The following is a 22,521-nucleotide window of genomic DNA, read 5'->3' on the forward strand; positions in this document are numbered from 1 at the left end:
ATTCTAAGTGCTATCTTGTGCTATTTTGTATGCAATGTTTGATTATGTAATTTCAGCATTTCTTCAGTTCGTCCAAACTGGGAGCAAATATGAATAAAGTCAAAGTTGCTTTTTCAACATGACCTAAAAATAGGATGACGATGCTTTCCATAATTGCTCAACAAATCAGTGAGCTTCAAGTAGGCCTACAGGTATTATACAATGAAATAATTAAACAATAAAAATAGTAGCAAGCTAATTGTTGCCATATACCTAATAAGTTGACATTTAAGTCATTGGTTAGGTTATAGTAAAATGTGTCAGCTTTTTGATAATACTAGTCTACAGGCCTAATAGATACAAATATTTAAGTGGCCTAATGTGTTAATACTAGGTAGGTCTATCGATTGCACATACATGAAAGTGATGTCGATATTTAGCCTAATAAACAAGCTATCATATAATTTGGTTATCTCGGTTTTCTTTTTAAAATTATTATCCTAGCTTCGCTTGTTTATAACATTGTCACGTTCAGAAAGCCTTATTCTAAAGTGGATTAAATTCACTTTTCCCTCATCAATCTACACACAATACAACATAACGACAAAGTGAAAACATTTTTTTAGAAATGTTTGCAAATGTATTAAAAATTAAAAATATAATTTTAGAACCTTATTTACATAAGTATTCAGAACCTTTTCTACGAGACTCGCAATTGAACTCAGGTGCATCCTGTTTCCATTGATCATCCTTGAGATGTTTCTACAACTTGTTTGGGGTCCACCTGTGGTAAATCCAATTGATTGGACATGATTTGGAACGGCACACACCTGTCAATATAAGGTTCCACAGTTGACAGTGCATGTCAAAGCAGAAACCAAGCCTTGAGGTTGAAGGAATTGTAAAGGGTACCAAAAAATGTCTTCAGCATTGAAGGTTCCCAAAAGCACAGTGGCCTCCATTATTCTTAAATGAAAGAAGTTTGGAACCACCAAGACTCTTCCTAGAGTTGGCCACCCTGCCAAATAGAGCAATCGGGGGAGAAGGGGAGGGAGGTGACCAAGAACGCGATTGTCACTCTGACAGAGTTCCAGAGTACCTCTGTGGAGATGGGAGAACATTCCAATATGGCAACCATCTTTGAAGCACTCCACCAGTCAGGATTTTATGGTAGAGTGGCCGGACGGAAGCCACTCCTCAGTAAAAGGAGTTTGCCAAAAGGCATATAAAGGACTCTCAGACCATGAGAAACAAGATTATTTCCACATTTCCAGAAACATGACTCTCACTGTTGCCGCTTGTTATAGACCACCCTCTACCTCCAGCTGTGCCCTGGACACCATATGTGAATTGATTGCCCCCCATCTATCTTCAGAGTTCATACTGTTAGATGACCTAAACTGGGATATGCTTAACACCCCGGCCGTACTATAATCTAAGCTAGATGCTCTCAATCTCACACAAATGATCAAGGAACCTACCAGGTACCACCCTAAATCCGTAACCATGGGAGCCCTCTTAGATATCATCCTGACCAACTTGCCCTCTAAATACACTTCTGTTATCTTCAACCAGGATCTCAGCGATCACTGCCTCATTGCCTGCGTCCGTAATGGGTCCGCGGTCAAACGACCACCCCTCAAACGCTCCATAAAACACTTCAGCGAGCAGGCCTCATCCTGTCAGTAGAGGATGCCTGGTTGCTCTTTAAAAGTGCTTTCCTCACCATCTTAAATAAGAACAGATATAGCCCTTGGTTCACCCCAGACTTGACTGCCCTTTACCAGCACAAAAACATCTTGTGGCATTCTGCAGTAGAATTGAATAGCCCCCTCGATATGCAACTTTTCAGGGAAGTCAGGAAGCAATATACACAGTCAGTTAGGAAAGCTAAGGCTAGCTTTTTCAAACAGGAATTTGCATTCTGTAGCACTAATTACAAAACGTTTTGGGACACTATAAAGTCCATGGAGAATAAGAGCACCTCCTCCCACTTGCCCACTGCACTGAGGCTAGGAAACACTGTCACCACCGATAAATCTATGATAATCGATCATTTCAATAACCATTTTTCTACGGCTGGCCATGCTTTCCACCTGGCTACCCCTACCCCGGCCAACAGCTCTGCACCCCCTGCAGCAACTTGCCCAAGCCCCCCCTGCTTCTCAGTCACCCAAATCCAGACAGCTGATGTTCTGAAAGATCTGCAAAATCTGAATCCCTACAAATCAGCTGGGCTAGACCATCTGGACCCTCTCTTTCTAAAATTATCCACCGAAATTGTTGCAACCACAATTACTAGCCTGTTCGACCTCTCTTTCGTATCGTCTGAGATCCCCAAAGATTGGAAAGCTGCTGCGGTCATCCCCCTCTTCAAAGGGGGAGACACTCTAGACCCAAACTGTTATAGACTTATATCCATCCTGCCCTGCATTCTAAAATATTTGAAAGTCAAGTTAACAAACAGATCACCGACCATTTCGAATCCCATCGTACCTTCTCCACTATGCAATCTGGTTTCCGAGCTGGTCATGAGTGCACCTCAGCCACGCTCAAGGTCCTAAACGATATCATAACTGCCATCGATAAAAGACAGTACTGTGCAGCCGTCTTCATCGACCTGCCCAAAGCTTTCGACTCTGTCAATCACCGCATTCTTATCGGCAGACTCAATAGCCTTCGTTTCTCAAATGACTGCCTCGCCTGGTTCACCAACTACTTCTCAGATCGAGTTCAGTGTGTCAAATTGGAGGGCCTGTTGTCCGGACCTCTGGCAGTCTCTTTGGGGGTGCCACAGGGTTCAATTCTCGGGCCAACTATTTTCTCTATATATATCAATTATGTGGCTCTTGCTGCTGGTGATTCTCTGATCCATCTCTACATAGACAACACCATTCTGTATACATCTGGCCCTTTTTTGGACACTGTGTTAACAAACCTCCAAACGAGCTTCAATACCATACAACACTCCTTCTGTGGCCTCCAATTGCTTTTAAATTCTAGTAAAACTAAAGGTGTGCTCTTCAACCAATTGCTGCTGCCGGCACCCTTCCGCCCGACTAGCATCACTACTCTGGACAGTTAGAATATGTGGAAACTACAAATACCTAGGTGTCTGGTAAGACTGTAAACTCTCCTTCCAGACTCACATTAAGCATCTCCAATCCATAATTAAATCTAGAATCAGCTTCTTATTTCGCAACAAAGCCTCCTTCGCTCAAACATACCCTTGTTAAACTGACTATCCTACCGATCCTTGACTTTGGCGATGTCATTCACAAAATAGCCACCAACACTCTACTTAGCAAACTGAATGTAGTTTATCACAGTGCCATCCGTTTTATCACCAAAGCCCCATATAATACCCACCACAGCGACCTGTATGCTCTCGTTGGCTGGCTCCAGGTCATCTATAAGTCTTTGCTAGGTAAAGCCCCGCCTTATCTCAGCTCACTGGAGCCAGCCGGTCACCATAGCAACACCCACCCATAGCAAATCACTGAAGCTGGAGACTTATATCTCCCTCTCTGACTTTAAGCATCAGCTGTCAGAGCAGCTTATCGATCACTGTACCTGTACACAGCCAATCTGTAAATAGCACACCCAACTATCTCATCCCCATATTGTTATTTATATTCTTGCTCTTTTGCACCCCAGTATCTCTACTTGCACATCATCATCTTGTCAGGAATACCACTGAAGTCGGTTCCTCTCCTTGTTCTGGCGGCGTTCGGTGGTCGAAGTCACCGGTCTTCTAGCCATCGCCGCTCTATTTTTCATTGTTCCATTTGTTTTGTCTTGTTCCCCGCACACCTGGGTTACATTCCCTAATCACATTGTATATATATATATTCCTCTGTTCCCCCCCATGTCCTTGTGTGGAATTGTTTTGTTTCGTGTTCAGTGTGACGTGCCAGGCTGGTTATTTCCCCCCTGGGTATTCTTGTTTAACCCATATGAGGTTTGATTATTACGTTAGTTTTGTGACTGTAGTTTGCCCTTTCCTCTTTTTGCATTTCGGCTGGAGGTTTGACTCAGTGGTGTCCGTTTGTTGTACTTCTGCCCTAATAAAGAGTGCGCCTGATCACAGCGGTCTGCTCTCCTGAACCTGACTTCAACACCAGTAGAGCATAAACTGACACATCTGCACATATATCACTCCAGTGTTAATGCTAAATTGTTATTATCTCAACTCTATGGCCTATTTATTGCCTTACCTCCCTACTCTTCTACATTTGCACACACTGTACATATGTTTTTCTATTGTGTTATTGACTGTATGTTTCTTTATGTGTAACTTTATGTGTTGTTGTTTTTGTCGCACTGCTTTGTTTTATCTTGGCCAGGTCGCCGTTGTAAATGAGAACTTGTTCTCAACTGGCTTACCTGGTTAAATATAGGTGAAATCAGAGAATAAAAATAAAATGTAAAATGTAACTATTTCGCCTGATTGCCAAGTGTCACATCTGGGGGAAACCTAGAACCATCCCTACGGTGAAGCTTGGTGGTGGCAGCATCATACTGTGGGGATGTACAGGGACAGGGATATTAGTCAGGATCGAGGGAAAGAAGAACGGAGCAAAATGCAGAGCGATCCTTGATGAAAACATGCCCCAGAGTGCTCAGGATCTCAGACTGGGGCGACGGTAATCCTTCCAACAGGGCAACAACCTTAAGCACACAGCCAAGGCAATGCATAAGTGACTTCGGGACAAGTCTCTGAATGTCCTTGAGTGGCCCAGCCAGGGCCCGGACGTGAACCCGATCAAGCATCTCTGGAGAGACAATTGCTGTGCAGCGACGCTCCCCAACCAACCTGACAGAGCATAAGAGGATCTGCAGAGAAGAATGGGAGAAACTCCCCAAACACAGGTGTGCCAAGCTTGTAGCATCATCCCCATGAAGACTCGGGGCTGTAATTGCTGCCAAAGGTGCTTCAACAAAGTACTGAGTAAAGGGTCTGAATATGTAAATGTTTTTTGTTTTTAATAAATTAGCAAATTTTTTTGCTTAGTCATTATGCGGTATTGTGTGTAGTTTGGGGTATTGTGTGTAGATACTAGTTACATTTAGAATGCTCAAGCAGGACAGAATTATGGCACCTATCATTATAACACTTTGTCATCTCTACTGCCTCTGATCTGGTGGACTCACAAAACACAACTACTGTGTTTGTAAATTGAAGTGTGCCCCTTTCTGTCCGTAATTTAAAATAATACCAAAATAGTGCCGTCTAGTTTGCTTAATATAAGGAATTTGATGTATAGCATTTACATTAACTTTAGTAAATTTAGTAATTGTTCTACCACTGTACTTAAGTACATTTAAAACCAGATACTTTTAGACTTTTACTCAATTATGTCACGCCCTGACCTTAGAGAGCCATTTTATTTCTCTATTTGGTTAGGTCAGGGTGTGATTTGGGGTGGGCATTCTATGTTGTCTATTTCTTTGTTTTTGGCCGAGTATGGTTCCCAATCAGAGGCAGCTATCTGTCTATTGTTGTCTCTGATTGGGAATAATACTTAGGCAGCCCCTTTTCCCACTTTCTGTTGTGGGATCTTGTTTTTGTTAGTTGCTGGTTTAGCGCTACATTACTTTACGTGTTGTTTATCTTTCTTGTTTTTTTGTGTTGTTCATTTAATAAATTCAAAATGTACGCCTACCACGCTGCACCTTGGTCTCATTCCGACGACAGCCGTAACAGAAGATCCCACTACCAAAGGACCAAGCAGCGTGGTCAGGAAGAATGGACCTGGGAGGAGATCTTAGACGGGAAAGGACCCTGGGCGCAGGCTGGAGAGTATCGCCTTCTGAAGGAGGAGATGGAGGCAGCTAAAGCGGAACAGCGACGCTGCGAGGAGTTGGCTCAATGAAGCAAACACGAGAGGCAGCCCCAAAACATTTATTTTGGGGGGCATGCACACAGGGAGATTGGCGGAGTCAGGGTTCAGACCTGAGCCAACTCCCCGTGTTTACCATGGGGAGCGAGTGACTGGTCAAGCACTGTGTTATCCGGTTCTGCACACCATGCCTTCGGTGCGCAGCCACAGCCTGGTGCGCTCTCTGCATGCTCCCCGCAGTTGCCGTGCTAGAGTGGGCATTCAGCCAGGAGTGATTGTGCCGGCTCAGCGTTCCTGGCCTCCGGTGTGTCTCTTCGGCCCAGGTTATCCTGTGCCAGCTCTACGCACGGTATCCCCAGTTCGCTTGCCGGACTACTGGGGTATCCAGCCAGGACGAGTTGTGCCAGCTCTGCGCTCCAGACCTCCGGTGCGTCTCCACGGTCCAGTGTGTCCTGCACTGGCTCTACGCACTATGCCTCCAGTGCGCCATCATAGCCCAGTGCGTCCGGTGCCAGCTCTCCACACTCACTGAGCTAGAGTGGGTATCCAGCCAGGACGTGTTGTGGCAGCTCCACTCACTAGGCTGCCAGTACGTCTCCTCAGTCCGGTGAGACCTGTTCCGGCTCCACGTACAAAGCCTCCAGGGATAATCAATGGAACGAAGCCTCCAGTGATGATCCATGGCACGAAGCCTCCAGTGATGATCCATGGCCCGGAGCCTGTAGTGACGATCCATGGCAAGGAGCCTCCAGCGACGGTCCCCAGTCCGGAGCCTCCATCGGTGGTTCCCAGTTCAGAGCCTCCGGCGGTGATCCACGGTCCGGTTCCTCCGGCAACAATTCACAGTCCGGTTCCACAGAAGCGGAGGGATCAGCATAGGGAGCGGGGGCTACATCCCGACGCGGAGCCGCCACCGAGGGTAGATGCCCACCCGGACCCTACCCTATAGGTTCAGGTTTGCGGCCGGGAGTCCGCACCTTTGGGGGGGTGGTACTGTCACGCCCCGACCTTAGAGAGCCATTTTATGTCTCTATTTGGTTAGGTCAGGGTGTGACTTGGGGTGGGCATTCTATGTTGTCTATTTATTTGTTTTTGGCGAGTATGGTTCCCAATCAGAGGCAGCTAGCTATCTATTGTTGTCTCTGATTGGGAATCATACTTAGGCTGCCCTATTTCCCACTTTCCGTTGTGGGATCTTGTTTTTGTTAGTTGCTGGTTTAGCGCTACATTACTTTACGTGTCGTTTATCTTGTTTTTTTGTGTTGTTCACTTAATAAATTCAAAATGTACGCATTCCACACGGCACCTTGGTCTCATTCCGATGACAGCCGTAACAAATTCGTATTTTACTGGGTAACTTTCACTTTAACTTCAGTCATTTTCTGTTAAGGTGTATTTACTTTAACTCAAGTATTACAATTGTGTACTTTTTACACCACTGAAAATTAGTATGATGTGCACTTGCGACCCAGTGTGCCACCTGTTAAGAACCCTACCTGTTTTTTTGTTGTTGCCTATCTTGCATGTTACTTTGGCATTAATATGCCACATACTAGTTTGCAAACAATGTAAAAAAAATCATTAACTGAACAAAGCCGCATACAATCATGATCTCTTTTTCGCTTTCTTGAGTAAGGCAGCTCCAAAATGCAGGTGTTTCGGCCTAGCTCAGTACTTTCTGTGGTTCTGGGGCAGCCAGTGTTCTGCTCATGGAGACACTGCGTCACTGCAAAATATACGGGTAGAGCTTGAAAATTCTAGCCCCTTGGGTGCTGCCATAGAGTTACATTAGAAGTGCCCGCCCAAGAAGGCTCAAGGTCATTGGCTTCAGATAAAATGACGTCAAATCACGTTATATCTACCATAGCTTTGATTGGACTGATCATGTCAACATCATACCTTCAAAATCAAAGCTAGCAAGCTAGCAGTCATCATCATGAATAAATTTGACAATCTACTGGCAAATCCTTTTCCATCCTGGTCATATGAAGAGAAAGTATGAAGAGAAATTGCAGGTAAAACATATCGGTGCTCATCAGCCGTTGGACAGAAACAATATAGAAGAAATTGGAAAGCGCAAATTCAACAATGAGTGGTTTGGAAGGAATCAGTGTCTAACTGCAAGCATTGCAAAGCAATCCCTTGCCTGCTATTCAGTGGAGTGGGCGTGCGGCCCAAGTTTGGTTTTGAGGATCTCTTTTCCAAGCTTTAAAAGATAAACATTCAACAAGACCATGCTGTCAAATCCATGTCATAATTCGACCTTGTTCCCAGTTGTCTGGAAAGAACCAGAAATCCAAAGGATGCCAGACTTTGATGACAAAGTTTTATGACACAATATGCCCACGAGGGACCGTTGCGCCACCTTCCTGTTCAAGTGAGCAGAGCACAACAACGTGAGTCCAAAAATGTATTGTATGCTGCAGCATAAATGATATAATATGCCAGGGAGATATGTATACTGTAGCTAAGAAAGTAATACAAAGTATATGCTGCCAGCTGTGCCACCAAAGACTCTGGGTTCGCACCCAGGCTCTGTCGTAACCGGCCGTGACCGGGAGGTCCGTGGGGCGACACACAATTGGCCTAGCTTCGCCCGGGTTAGGGAGGGTTTGGCCGGTAGGGAAATCTTTGTCTCATCGCGCCCCAGTGACTCCTGTGTCGGGCTGGGCGCAGTGCGCGCTAACCAAGGTTGCCAGGTGCACGGTGTTTCCTCCGATACATTGGTGCGGCTGGCTTCCGGGTTGGATGGCGCTGTGATAAGAAGCAGTGCGGCTTGGTTGGGTTGTGTATCGGAGGACGCATGGCTTTCAACCTTCGTCTCTCCCGAGCCCATACGGGAGTTGTAGCGATGAGACAAGATAGTAGCTACTAAACAATTGGATACCACGAAATTGGGGAGAAAAAGGGGTAAAAAAAGAAAGAAAAAAAAGTATATGTTGTGTAGTAAGCTGTTAGTAGCCTATGTGCCTTACGCTACTAATTTGGTCCCTTTTCCCCGGATAATTTTGCCTACTGTTCTGACTTGGTGGTGCACATGTAGCCTATAGCCTGTTTAAGAGAAATGTCATAATCAAATATTGTAAGAGCTTTCATTGTCTGCTTATATGACCCTTTTAATTATCCTATGTTTCTATACAGGGGAGAATACTGTAAGAACGGCCCATGTTCTGAGTTCTGTTGCTATACATTTAAAAAGTGCTGAACAAATAGTTATATTGACTATGTCCTTCCTAGCTTGCTCATTAATGTCTACATCAAAATTACGGATTGCCTCCCATCAGCTCTAGTTGAATAGGGGGCAGGCAAAATGACAAGTCAAGGTCAGGCAGAGGTCGGTAATCCAGATCGGAGTCCAAAAACAGGAGACAAAGGGCTTAGACATATGGGTTTGATTCTAGACACATGAAAAGTGGGATATATATGGAGGGTACGGGGCAACAGAAGACAAACAGCAGAGGGGCTAATGACCTTAGAGATTGGGAGACCCGTGGCAGAGCAAGGGTGTTGCGGGCGTATTCGACCCCCACTAGTTGCTGGCTCCAGGTGGTGGGGTTGGCGGAGACCAGGCAGTGAAGAGTCTTTTCCAGGTCTTGGTTAACTCGCTCCGACTGGCCGTTGGACTGGGTGTGGAACCCAGAGGACAAGATGGCCGACAACCTAATGAGTGTGCAGAATGCCAGAGCCTGGGTGTTGGGCAAGCATGGAGGAGTGGGCCCACTCCAGGACCGAGGAGCGGACCGTGTCAGGAACAAACATCCGGTTATCTGCCCCCTGGGTTCGGCTGGGAATGCTGTGCTTCACTGACCTGCTTCGCTATTCCCCAGCTGAGTGCCTTCGCCAGGGACAAGGTGGGAAGGATGGTCTCGGGTTCCAGGGTAGTAGCCATGGGTCTAACGCGGCGCATCCGACTTGACATTCTTGGATCGCGGTCGGTATGAGAGGGAGAAGTTGAACCGGGGTGAAAAGCAGGACCCACCTAGCTTGCCTGGAATTGAGAAGCTTGGCGGTGCAGAGATATTCCAGGTTCTTGTGGTTGGTCCACACAATGAATGGATGTTCCGCCCCCACCAGCCTGTGCATTCACTCCTCCAACGCCATCTTCACCGCGAGAGGCTCACGATTCCCCACATTGTAGTTCCTCTTCGTGGTTTTGAGAAAATGGAGGAAGAAGGGGCAGGGATGTAACTTGAGTACCAGGGTATAAAGCTAGGACAGGACAGCCCCCACTCCGACATCCGAAGCATCGGCCTCCACCACGAACTGGCGGGACAGGTCAGGATGAACCAAGATGGGAGCTGTGGTGAAACGGTGTATGAGATCCCAGAATGCTGGGTCAGCAGCTGGAGACCACGTGAATGGAACCTTGGGAGAGGTTGAGTGCAGACAGGAGGGGGGAGCCAGGGTGCTATAACCCCGGATAAAGCGGCGATAAAAGTTTCAGAATCCCAGGAAACGTTGCAGCTGCACCTTGGATGTAGGCTGCGGTAAGTCCACCACCGCTTTCACCTTCCGAGAATCCATCTGTACACTCCCTGCAGCGATGATGTAACCCAGGAAGGAGATGGTGGAGCGATGGAATTCACGCTTCTCTGCTTTCACAAAAAGCTGGTTCTCCAGGAGGCGTCGGAGAACCTGTCGGACGTGGGACACGTGGACGAAGCAGGAGACGACGAGAATGTCTTTGAGGTAGATGAAGACGAACCGGTTTAACATTTCGCAGAGAACATCATTAACCACAGCCTGGAACACAGCTGGGGTGTTTGTAAGGCAAAATGGCATGACCAGATACTCGTAGTGACATCTAGCCGTGTTGAAGGCAGTCTTCCACTTGTCCCCTTCCCGTATCCGCACCAGGTGGTAGGCGTTTCTTAGGTCCAGCTTGGAGAGAACGGTGGCCCCCTGGAGCGGCTCAAAGGCCAAGGAGATAAGTGGTTGTGGGTAGTGGTTCTTCACCATGATTTTGTTAAGGCCCCAGTAGTTGATGCACGGGCACAGGGTTTTGTCCTCCGCCAGCGGGGGAGGCAGAAGGACGGGTGAGTCCTCAATGTAGGTTTCCAAACCTTGGTCTTCAGATCCATGAGAATGGAAAGGGGCTGAATGGGGATGCCCAGCTCGGATGCCAGGGTAGTGTCCATAAAGCTCTCATCGGCCCCAGAGTTGACGAGTACCCAGAATGATTCCAATTGGTTCCCTCACAGCAAAATGGCATGAAAAGAGGTGTCAATAAGTGGAGAGAAAAAGTTCTCCGGATGGCCTACCAGAGTACTCGCCTGGTATTTTAGTGGACAGGTGGAGACGAAATGACCAGTAGTCCCACAATACAGGTAACGCTTAGAGTGAAGCCTGTATAGCCATTTGACTGGAGACAGCCGAGCTCTGCCTAGTTGCATTGGCTCAGATAGAGGTGAATCGGCAGACTTCGGAGACTCTAGGGGGAACTCGGGTAGCCTCGGGTTCTCTCAGCAATGGAGCCATCGGGATTCCTCAAAGGTGAGGTGGAATCCTTGGGTGGGCGAGTGAAATCGAATCTCCTCTCCTTCGTTCATTCCTGTTGTCGCCCATCGATCCGAATGGTCAAGGCGATGAGCTAGTCGAGATCTGTCAGCAGTTCCCGGGCTGCAAGCTCGTCCTTTACTTCCTCTGAAACTCTGTGTAGGAACATGTTGAACCACGCTTCCGGGTTCCAGGCACCCTCAACTGCCAACGTGCGGAAATCCAACGCATAGTCTGCCACACTGCTGGAGTCTTGCCGAAGCTGGAGTAACTTCCGGACAGCCTCTCTCCCAGACAATGGTGCATTGAAAATGTTTTATTTAACCTCTGCCACAAACTCCTCCAGACTGAAGCATACTGTTGTTCCCATACTGCATTAGCCCAGGTGAGAGCCCTCCCGGACATTAGCGTGATGAGGTATGCTATCTTAGAGCAGTCTGAGGGGAAGTAGGAGGGCTGCAGCTCGATGATGAGGGAACACTGAGCGAGCAACGCCTGACAGGTGTCCGACTCTCCATCGAATCATTCCGGGTGAGGTAAGCGGGGTTCCCGGAAAACCGGGGTGGCCAGGGAGGCGGCGGTGCTAACAGCAGAATTACTGAGGGGCTGGGATGTTACAGTCGTGGTAGGCTTCCTAACAGACAACACACAGAATTGCTCCAGCAATGTGTTCAATGCTCGGTCATGGCGTTCGGCCAAGGTCTGGAATCCTTCCATCAGACCACGAAGAAAGTCCTCGTGCCTTCCAATGGTGGCTCCTTGGGAGGAGATGGCATTGCGGAGCTTGTCCGAGTCTGTTGGGTCAGTCAAGGCCAGTTCGTACTATCACTTTTTAGGGAAGACCCAGATGCAGACAGTGTCGAAGTAATAACAGTTTAATACTAGAACAGGTGTCATGCAAAATGACAGGTCAAGGGCAGGCAGAAGTCAGCAATCCAGGTCAGAGTCCAAAAGGTACAGAACGGCAGGCAGTCTTAGGGTCAGGGCAGAAAACTAGAAAACAGAAACTAGAAACAGACAGAAGCAAGGGCAAAAATGCTGCTAGGCTTGACAAACAAAACAAACTGGCAACAGAAACAGAGAACACAGGTATAAATACACTGGAGAAAATAAGGTGGAAGATGGGCAAAACCTGGAGGGGGTGGAGACAAGCACAAAGACAGGTGAAACATGTCAGGGTGTGACAGTAGTCGCTTTGCTGGCATGCATCAAATATTTTGGGAGGGGTTTGCCCCACCAAGATTTACATGCTAAAATCGCCAATGATGATGTTACATTTGGTATGGTTACATAAGACAGATGGTTACTTCAGGCAATAGGGTGGTTGGTAAGTCAGTCGGTCAGGGGTGGGCATATAACACGAATTTCCAGCAACCCAAAGGTTGCGTGTTTGAATCTCATCACGGATAAGTTTTGTACATTTAGCTAAGGATCAACTTTGCAACTACTAACTACTTTTTTTAGCTAATTTGCAACTACATAGCATGTTAGCTAACCCTTCCCCTTCCCCTAACCTTAACACTTTATCCTAACCCCAACCCTAAGACCTAACCCCTAGCCTAGCTAATGTTAGCCACATAGCAAACATTAACATTAGACACCTAGCCACCTAGCTAACATTAGCCTCATCAAATTGGAATTGATAACATATCATACGAATTGGATAATGGACATCGACCATACGAAATGTAACACATCATACTAATTGTCGTGCCCCGGATTTACATTTACTCTATTACTTGAGTCAAGGTTGCAGCCACCCAATCCATCCTCTTGCACTGTGTCCTCTCTGAACACTAGAGTACCTGGAGTGATTCTTCCTATCCTCTTGGTTTTAGTTCTATTAAAAGGGAAGTTTTGGCAGAACCACCCAGCAGGAGAGGAAGAGAGTGAGCATTGCATATTCTCTCAAACAGTCACATCTACTGCAGGCTGAGACAGAGAGACATTGCTGCTGAGTAATGCCTTAATGTCATTTATGCATTGTCAGCCCTTGGGGAGATCTGTGACAACAGTTAAGGATTCTCTGAGGTTTGTGTTTTTTGCAAGTAGAATGAGTGCCTTCGCTAATGTAAGACTGTAGCTCAGTCCAGAAACAATCCATAGTCCCTATAGGCAAAATGAACAAGGATAATAAACCTTTCACAACCCATTATAGTAAAAGAAAGCTGATATGACATGGACATGATTGATTGCATTCAGTCACAATGATTTGCAAAGTATTGCAGTTGATTTCACATGTTCTATCCTAGATAGACCTTGTTATATTTTGGGCAATTTCAAAAAGAGCTTCAGCAGAAACACTACCAGGTGAGCAGAAATTGCTTTGTTACCACAGTAACGTTTGCTTTATTGTATGAAGCCCTCTCGCGAGATTCCAGTACAGTGACGGGAGGGTGGTTGGTAATATTGGTATGATCTCATCCCTACAGCAACTGCATAGCGCAGCGAGGCAAACCAGTAACTTTGTATCCAACTTCTAAGTTAGACTGCATCTCTGGGGAAGGCGCAAAGATAATTGTGATTTTAACTGGAACGGAAACATCTGCTTTAAAGCCATATAGTTAACGTTGTTCCTGTATTTTTAATTTTATTTTTACATTAAAGGGTCTTCCACGAGAAGCAAAAGGGGGGCAAACGCGTAGTATTGTGTTCATGCCATCCAACGGTTGAGGGAGAGACAAGAAAAGGTGAGTCGCAAACCTGCGTTATGTCGTTGGGGAACGATGCATGTCATGTGCATGGTGTTTTTGGGGTAAGCTACATGGGCGCAAGCAACATCTGGATTGTCTCCTCAAACAATTAGCATGTTAAACAGCGAAATATGACCGATTTATGTTCTCTACTAGTAAGTAATCTACATTTGAATACGCAATCAGGGTATTTTCTTTCCCCAAATTAGGAGGGATCCAGAAAGGTTGCTTTGTGGGTTTAGAACGCGCACGCTGCACGTGATTGGAGTGGAAAATGTCAATTTTGGTCTTGTCATGATCAATGCAATGCATCACTGTATCACGTTTTTCAAGGACAATGTGCATTGTTTTGAGTTCAGTTTGGGTTTGCTGATTTACAGGTGGTATCGAGGAAATTGACATGGTTTAATAGACCTGTTATGCTGCAGCTTTTGTTGTAGTGCTCTCCTTTGGTATATATAAACCAGTGGTTCCCAACCAGTGTAGCCTACTAGGACCCCTGGGGGTACTTGGCCTATCCACAGGGGGTACTTGAGACGACTCATGAGACCATAGGCCTATGGTGAAATGCACATAAGGGGGTACTTCATGGGGTAGTACGGGTAAAGCAAAATTCAGTTGGTGGTACAATTACCGAACATTTGTGAAAAAGGTTGAGAACCACATAAATATTGTTAGATCTGTTAACCCATGCCTCTACTAGTGGTGGGTTAATGTTTCTAAAGGGTTAATGTTGGTGGATCTTTCTATAAGCCAGGCAACACATATGCAGGTTCGACTGTCACAAGGCCTAACACTATTGTCTACTCAACCACTATAGGTACAACGCTGAATTCATGTACAGTATTGCTCAACACTGCAGTTAGGACATACAGTATGCTAACTTGGCCTTTACACTGCCTGTTTGGCTCTTTGTCAGTGAGATGCCTCCAAGCCTGAGGGTTCGTCTCGAACTCAAAGAAAGAAAACCTACCTTGCATTCCCTGTTTTGGACAGAATGGCCAAATTAACAAAAGTTTGTTTGGAAAATTGATACTTTACATCAGCTAAATTAGGCTAACTGATGATCTGACACAGCTGACTAGACATTGCTGTTGTAATAAAGCAGGCAATGTATTAGTCAGAGTTCTGAGTAACATTTTACGTTGTTGCTCTCAGGCTGTACACCTGTTTAGTAAGTAACACTAACTATTGAACTATTACTACACCGACCCCCTCTACGCTACTGGTACTCTCTGTTTATCATGTATGCATAGTCACTTTAACTATACCTACATGTACATATTACCTCAATTAGCCCGACTAACCGGTGCCCCCGCACATTGACTCTGTACCGGAACCACCTGTACATTGACTCTGTACCGGAACCACCTGTACATTGACTCTGTACCGGAACCACCTGTACATTGACTCTGTACCGGAACCACCTGTACATTGACTCTGTACCGGAACCACCTGTACATTGACTCTGTACCGGAACCACCTGTACATTGACTCTGTACCGGAACCACCTGTACATTGACTCTGTACCGGAACCACCTGTACATTGCTTCTCTTCTGTTATTTTTGCTGTTTTTTATTTTCTTTACTTTTCTATTGTTTACCTAATACCTATTTTCTCCTTAACAATGTCACTGTTGGTTAGGGCTTGTAAGTACGCATTTCACTGTAAGGTCTACATCCGTTGTATTCGGAGCACGTGACAAATACACTTTGATTTGAATTCAAAGCAAATATTAAAGTATTATTACAGAGTTACTACACAAGAATTAGAGCAGGTTAATGTAAAGTGTTATACATTTCTGGAAGATGAAGTATAGACCTTCAGACATGTGACTGGCAAAAACGTTCATTTTTGTATGCAACCTGTGAGACACGGTAGAAATGAGTTTTAGTTTCAGGGGGAAATCAAATGCCCCACTGACCAAGTAGTAGCCTATTGAGTTACATAAAGCTATTGGTTGACATTTTATGGGGCAGGTTATATTTTGCATTGAAGGGCCCCTACAGTGGCAAATCTGGATGCGCTTAGACATGAGATTTGAACTTGGCCTCTCTGGCCAGCTGTTTCTGACAGTTCCAGTAGCTGTCACAAGGAGTCCAAATACAGTCGATTTAGCACTCACTCACTGTTTGTACTTTCTGTCTTCTGCATATAAGAGCTTGAACATCACAGTGCTGAAATTGGAGTCCCCCTAGTACAGGGTTCCCCAACTGGCAGCCTGTGGTTTTCTGAGAAAATTTCATAACATGTTAATTGTTGGACATAAAAGACTGTAAAAACACCAGGAAATCATCTCCAAGTGATTTTAATTTTGGAAATCTGTTCCTAATTATTTACAGTCTACAAAGAAATTGTAATTATGTTCTGGCCCCCCGAGCATCTGTTGAAGAAAACATCAGCCCACGACTGAATCTATTTGATCATCCCTGCCCTACTGTTTCTTCTGTCTCTCTCTACCCATATTGGTGTATGCTGATCCGTGGCAATGTTCTGTAGGAAACGGGATTGGTCCTGGTGGGATGAGTCAGAAAGGGGAAGGAAAGAATATTGAGTTGCATAGTGGACAAAATATTAGCATTCTTTGTGAACATGGGAGATTGATGACTGGGATAACATCAGACAGGTCCATAGTCATAACAATTGAAGACCTCTGTTTTACTGTTGAATAAATATTTTCTTAACCTCATTACTCATTATATTTAGTCTGATATTGTTTTGCTGAAGCAAAATCATCATGCAAACTGGACCAGTGCCCCATTATGATGGAGTTTTCACTCTAAATCAATCTAGTGCTGACACTGTTATGGGGAAAAGTGTCTTTCTATTTTAATCTCCCATGATGGGTGAACCATTCTCTGCTATGTGCCATAGACCCCCCCTCCCCCATGGTTAACGTGGGACAATAGTATAGGGTAAATGCAGCTCGCATATCTTATCACAAGAGTATGACAGCAGAGACAGGGAGGTGGAGTCCAGGGCAGGCTCTTGACTCCTGGCTCTGAATGCCAGATAGGAGGAGCAACAATTGGAGCATAGTTCAGTTTTATAAAGTGCCTCTCTGGGATGTGTTTGAAGTGAAATACTAAAACTAAATGTTTGCTTTGTTCATGACAGGCCTACTTTTATATATAGGTATAACATGTCATGTTAATATAACAGGGTGGAATATGCTTCCAGGCCAATTAATTACCCTGGCCTACTGCCTGCCTATTCAAGGTGCTCAAATGTTTACATTCAACAATAATTTGAATGATCAGTAAGAATTCTAATTAGAAAGACAATGTCTAGTCCACCTTGATTTAAATCGTCTTTCTCCTCAAGTAATGTGTTGCTTGAATTTGCAATGTTGCCTGCCTTCCCTCCTGTTGTTAGTTGTTGAAGGCTGAGAACAGACATAACAGGCCCTGGGATGTGCCACTGAATGGACTGATACACATGTCTGATGTCAAGTACAAGGCCATGTTATTTTCCTTTCTATTCTGACTAAGCTCTGTGAAATCAAAGAAGCGGATTGACCTTTTGGCAAACCGTCCGTAACCATAAAGGATAACGACTAGAAATATATTACGTTATGACAAAATGAGTAGGCTCCTGTTCGAATGATTAAGCAATGTTTGTCAGACCAAAGGCAGAAGAGTAAATGATTGTCTTGGCAATCTGTCCTCCGGTGCCCTACGATGTCACCATTGAGTTGAATGGGGGTGATAAAGCTGACTGGGATGAGGATGACTGTGGTACTGTCTCCTGTTAAACTGTTGGAATGCTCCGGCTTTGTCTGCTTGGGCCTGCCGGGTATATGTCAACCAATGGAAACAGCCAAAGAGCACGGAACTCACAATGGAGATGATGTCATCCCTTTTAACTCGCTGTCACAGAGTAAATGCAGACGAACAAAGAAACTGCCCCCTCCACCACATCACAAAAATGATATAGGCAACTCTTAACTTTTGCGGCTTTACAATTATTTATGTGGAGGTCACATTATTTTGCGTTGTGACCCCCCCTCCACACACACACACACACACACTTATTCTCCTGATGAGGCAGAATGTAATGTAGTGGTGCAGTTGCAACATAGCTGATGTGCTGATTTGAGACAAGATATCTATTCTAATCTAGCCCTGACAAATAGGCCTATTCCCCACAGTATCAATCCACTTCTTGTGCTGCCCTCATAGTCTCAGTCTGTTGCTGATGCTGATGATTTTAAGTAACCTCACACTAAGAGAAAGAGTGATACCCTGACTAATTTAATCTAACTCTCAACTCTAACCCAAAGCCACAGTCTCACCAGACCAGACAGGCTGTAATTCTCATTTTTCTCTGCCTCTCAGGCACAAGTGCTGGTAATAGTGTGTTCTGGGAAAGGATTGGGGAAAACACATCTCCAACAAACAACCACACACGGAAAGAAAGAAAACGCTTCCGTAATAAAATGTTGGTACCTGAGGATGTGTTGAGTTGCTTTAGGCTATCTTGCCTTACTTACAGTGATGATCTGCCTGGTTGTGTCTAAACATGTCAGTCACTGCCTACAGTATCACACCGTCAGATCTACTCCCCCCTGTATCTCCCTCACATACAACATCTTTGCTACCATTCCTAGTCTATAAACAGAGAACAAGGCCCATGCCTCATGCTGTGTGTCTTCCATACAATAGTGACATATTATTTTCCCATACGGGGTCGAAACCACACAGCTATAGTGTTGTTCTGTGGGCAGAAATCTGAGAAGCAGATTGGAATATGCAGTGGGTTGAGCATGCCTGAATCAGGATATCAATGTGCAGACAGGTCTGTTCAGCTAGTCCTCATTCCTTCACTTTAACGGCTCAACTGTTTTTGTTACTTTCAGGTGCAGCGTCACGTACAGTGAAACTGAAATTCAGCACCGCATGAGTTCTGCTCAGAACTTATTTCATTTGAAACCCCCAACACAAAATCTAAAGACGCTGATTGTTAACATTTCTGAAAGAGTTGCACTTTAGGCTCCCTCCTCTTGGTTTCCTGCATCCCAACTAGCAGAAATCCCTGTTCATATTGCTCCAAGATTCCACATCCTCTCTCTAGTCAAAACACGTAATACATTTCCATCCTGTGAGTTGAGTTGCTGCTCTACTCCAGGCATGGTTGGGGGTGAGGAATGAGACTGTTTGGCTCCAGTTCCTTCCTTGTCCTGTGTGAGAATTTCAGAGGCTCTCCTCTGAAACACATGCAGAGAGAGAGAGGGAACACAATGGAATAGTCAATTGACTGTGTTCTCACCTGATATTGCTAGGATTCACTGACAAGGGGGGACATTTCTGTGATATTCAGGACAACCCCTCTCCTTTCTTGCTGTTTAGTTTTCAGTTATTTAGCAGAATCTTTCATCCATAGCTACTTACAGAAGTGAGTACATACATTTTATATTTTATTAATACTGGTCCCCTGCGGTAATCAAACCCACATCCCTGGTGTTGCAAACGCCATGCTCCACAATCTGAGCCACACGTAACTTTCACTTTGTTGTTGACAGTGCCACACCTCATAGATTAGGAGAATTAGAAATGGGTAACACATCAGCACCCTGCCTACTTTCTGACTTGATAAACTGTCCCACTCCCTGTCAAATTGACTGCTGCAGAGAGACACTCTTTCCATCTGTTCCCAGGTGGAGAGAGCAGATGAGGCCGACCAATAACAAACATGGCTGCTGCTTTTCCGGGCTTTCCCCCCAGCCTGTTTCCTGTGTATTTAATTGATGTATTCCTGGATATCTTGGCTACAGCTTTTCTGCTGGTATGAGATACATACATACATCAACTCCATATTTGGGAGCTCATGCTCTCAGAAATAAATAACAATTCAGTTTTGACAGATTTAGTCTGTTTTCAGATGTTGTTCTTGAGGCCAAGGACGAAGAGCTAGACTACTAAACTGACTCTAGATCTGATCGTTTTAAAGTGTTGAGTTGAAGGCCGGTCTTCTGTTACAATACATTCATTTGTTGATGTGTTGGGAGGAGGGACTGCATGGGAAAGAGGTGCAAGAGGTCTGCTGTGCAAGGTATCACATAAAAGCCTGCCTGCCATTATTGCGCAAGGAGAAGCAGGGAGGATTCTTTGTGATGTGGACATTTTTCGGCAGGTGGCGCGGCTCCCTGCTTTGAGTGCTAATTAGTCGCTAGGGATCATGTACTGTTGGATTCAAAACACCGGCACACCCTGGCCTCTCGCCCTTCTGCTCCACTTGGTAACCTTATTATCACACCGTTACGTTTAACTTGTATTTGTTGTTAGTTAACCTCTGCAGATGTCACTGTGTCTATAGTGATCCAGGTTGAAGCTCTCTCCACAGCTCTGATGCAAACATGAGTGTGTGTGCCTGCGTGTGCATGTTTGTATGTTACTTGGGGAGGATATTAGTGTCTATGGTGTGTGTGTGTGCGTGAGATACTCTTATTGTAAAGATACAAATTAAGGATCACACAGAGCTCAAACCTAAACTCTGCATGTTTTTCCCTTCAAGACTTCTGGGGATTCTGAGCCTTGATTAGAGCGAAGTGGGGGTATGAGTGGGGCGTGGTAATTGCAATCCGCTTTTTCCTGAGTCCTGTGAACCAAGACTCAAATTGAAAAATTGGAACAACTGTCAGATGTTGTCAACCTAATACAGCATATGCTAATCTGTAGGCCTTGTGGGTTTTTTGACTGTGAATGAGGTCTCTGTATTTTTGCTTTTCTTTTTGATAAGAATAGGAAAGCGCTCCTCCCTAGGCCCTGTGTAGATTAGTTTTAGCTTTTGATCAGCACCGTTCCAGAGCTGTCTACACTGTGGGCTACAGTGTGGTGTGTTTGCAGTGCAGGTCAGCAGCAGTGCACTATGCAGGTTGGACATTGGTTTCCTGGCACGACCAGTGATTTAGCATGGCTCCTGTTATGCAATGCTGCCTGAATTACTGCTGCACAAATGACTCTGTATGAATTGATTAACTCTGAGGCTTTACTGTACATAATAGGACTAGAAGTGCATCAAGCCATAAGTGGAGCCATGCCCTAATCAATGGCTGGAAGTAGTTAACGTGCAAAGGAAACATTGTGGAATTGATGTGCTTAATGGTATAGGCCCAATACAATATGATATGTTGATGTTACATATGACTTCACATTGCAACATCTTTCTGCTGTGAGAATATGCTAAGGGATGCCTACATTTGGCCCATTCACTCCAACAGTTGGTTTCTGTTAGATTTAGCTCATTGAGCAGCAGTACCTGTGTATTTGACGCTGTCACTCTCTCTCTGACTGAGCCAGCTCTCTGTCAGATGGGCTCCTCAGTGGGGAGATCCAGTGTTTCTCCTCTTTAGTATTCTCCTTCAGCATAGCTTGGGACTCCTAACAGCCACAGCTTTCCCCTGTAGTCAGCACCTGCAGGCAGCTAGTACCGGATGTTCTTTAAACGCTTACATGGTCCTGCGGCACATGAGAGTTAAGGTAGCACTTCCTCTTCTATGAGATTGGAATGGATTAGAACCTCTCTTGTTAATCCACAGTCGGTCGAGGGGTTAATTAAAAGAGCTCATCTTTTCCAGAGCACATCTTCTTGTGTGGTAGAGAAGCAATTAGTATGTGACAGCAGCAGGGCAGATTTTTGGCGGGTGTGAGGGGATATTACTGAGGCTTTCACCTTGAGGTCTGTGTTAGTGGGGAAAGAAAAGGGTGTCTCACTGAGCTTCTGCTGCATCAGGCTTTCTAAATGACACTGATTGTCATACAAATGCTATTACTCTGTTATTATTCTAGAAAAACCACAGTGTTTGTTGTATTCCCTTCTATTTGCTGGCAATGAGGGATCATCATGTTTTGTACTGAATCACTTTATTATAATGTAGGTCATGGTTATTGAGTGTGCTCTCTCCTGCCCTCATGTTCCTGGTTACAGGCTTAGGCTACACAATATGGCAATGTGAGACTAGGCTTACTGTAGCTGGTTTGACTGGGCTTACTCTAGTCCAGCCATTTGGTTTGGTGGTGTTTGGATGGTAGACGGGTTAGGGTTCATGGTAACTTATATATGTTCACTTAGTGAGTTCCTGACCTTTCCCATACTGAGGCTTCTTAACTGTCACTACAGCTCCTCTCCCATCAGGTCAACCCAGCCAACCTTCTCTGACAGCCCTATGTCAAAAAGAGTCATAATAAGCTGACACATCACTGTCCTGTCCTGAGCAACAGATTCTTCTGTGAGGGAAAATGTAAAACCACAAGAATGTATTATATGCAGTTTATGATTAGGGCATGATGTCTACCTGTGTAATATTAATATGTCCTATATCGTAATCAGTAAGCAAAATGATTTCGAGGCCTGTTATTTTACGTCTGTGTTATCTAATATGATTAATGCAGTTGTTTCATCATCAGTGTTTTGACAACAGAATCTTTATTTTTTAAATTATTATAATAATTTTTTTGTGAATTCTACCCCGTTTTCTCCACAATTTCGTGGTATCCAATTGTTTTAGTAG

General features: G+C 45.0%; 1 protein-coding gene across 2 annotated transcripts in view; it reads left to right on the forward strand.

Annotated features, from left to right (window-relative positions):
* Positions 1 to 13,739: 13,739 nt before the first annotated feature.
* Positions 13,740 to 22,521, forward strand: part of LOC124001483 (signal-induced proliferation-associated 1-like protein 1) — an 80,567-nt gene continuing 71,785 nt past the window's right edge. For both annotated transcript variants that reach the window (XM_046308290.1, XM_046308291.1), the window contains exon 1: positions 13,740 to 14,008. The gene's annotated coding sequence lies outside the window, so the exon portion shown is untranslated. The remainder of the gene's footprint in view (positions 14,009 to 22,521) is intronic.

The sequence above is a fragment of the Oncorhynchus gorbuscha genome, linkage group LG17 (genome assembly GCF_021184085.1).
Source record: "Oncorhynchus gorbuscha isolate QuinsamMale2020 ecotype Even-year linkage group LG17, OgorEven_v1.0, whole genome shotgun sequence".
Classification (NCBI taxonomy): Eukaryota; Metazoa; Chordata; class Actinopteri; order Salmoniformes; family Salmonidae; genus Oncorhynchus; species Oncorhynchus gorbuscha.